A 1491-nucleotide genomic window follows, 5' to 3' on the forward strand; every position below is an offset into this window, starting at 1 on the left:
GGTGATCTTCCATTCCCACAAAATCTTTTTAAAGACCGACATCTAAAAACATTAGTGAAGGTAGTGGGTAGCAGCGTCCTAATGGAGACTTTACTACATTCTAGTTTTGTGCATATCATAGCTTTCCCTGTGATAACAAATTCACCCTTCTTTACGAAATAGGCTGGTCTTTAAAGCATTTCAGTGTGAATGTGTGAATCTCACCAAAATGAGAGGGCAAATCCATAAGAAACTTAGTATGTAAAAATTTTTTGCTGAAAAGCTAGCTCCTTTTTATCGCCTTATATTTGAAAAATACCTTGTTAAGCCAAAATTGTTAGATACTCATAAGGAACCGTACAATTATCTCCCTACCTTCTGATAAGAATTAGTCTCAAAATGTTATACATTCGGGGTTATGGCGTTCGGGGAAGTGTCATAGAGTCCCTAAGACCATTATCGTGCTTGCCACACGAAATAGAAATGCAAAAGGGCAAATTTGGCAAGAAAAGAAGATAAAACTATTATAAGGAAATAAGAAGAAAAAGAAAAAAAATATGTAGAGCAGTTTATAGAAATAAAGAAAGATTGCATTGAAAAGTTGTTTAAATTTCAAGAGATTCTTCTGAAGTATTTCCAAGTAATCCAAAACTAAAACTTCGAGGAACCCAAAACAGTATTCTCTGAGATATTTTAAGAAGCTATATTTTTGGAAGAGAACAATCAACTCTTCAATTTTTGAAGTTTCGAATATAAATGCAATTGTAGACTATAATAAAAAAAAACATTTTGAAAAATTGCTGATCGCATTATTGACTTTTTAGTTCAATCACTACAACCCCCAGAATTATCCTTCCTACGCCGATGTCTGTTTGCAACTCGCCACAGTCTCCAGGGTAAACAGACACAGCAACTCCAAGAACAAGGTGGTAATCTTCTTAACCAATTGAATAATATCGATTCCTTTCGATCCTGGGATATAATCATTAGTTGGTTGAACTTTTTTTCTGCCCTCCCACTCTCCGCGATGCCACGCAAGGAAAACACGAATGCGCGTTTCTCGTAACTTTCCACGCGGTGTCGTCCATCATTGTCCACGGCCATTAAACACCTGTGATTCGGTAGCCTTGACTAGGTATCTGTACTGCACTCATCAATCCACGCCCATTTAAGTCGTCTTTGCCGTGCCGCTGCCTTAGGCGATGGCACATCGTGCTTTCAGCCGTGTCTCTTAGAAGATCTGAAGCAACATCTCACATCAAGAACTAGATGTGCAGAAGGTGTGTTCTTGCTTCGGGATTCGCTTCGGTTACATCCTCATCCTGTCGTCGGCCTGGAAGGGATTCTACATGGGCATGGTGACTGATGGTGGTCTAGAATAGAACAAGACAGGTAAATGCCTACCGTTGGACATTTTCAGTTTTATCACTGGATTGGGAGAGAAGAGTTTCATCATAAAAATAAAGAATTGAGAATGAATAGATGAAGTAACTTTGATACACTTTTTCTCAT

This window comes from Aedes aegypti, chromosome 2 (assembly GCF_002204515.2).
Source record: "Aedes aegypti strain LVP_AGWG chromosome 2, AaegL5.0 Primary Assembly, whole genome shotgun sequence".
NCBI lineage: Eukaryota > Metazoa > Arthropoda > Insecta > Diptera > Culicidae > Aedes > Aedes aegypti.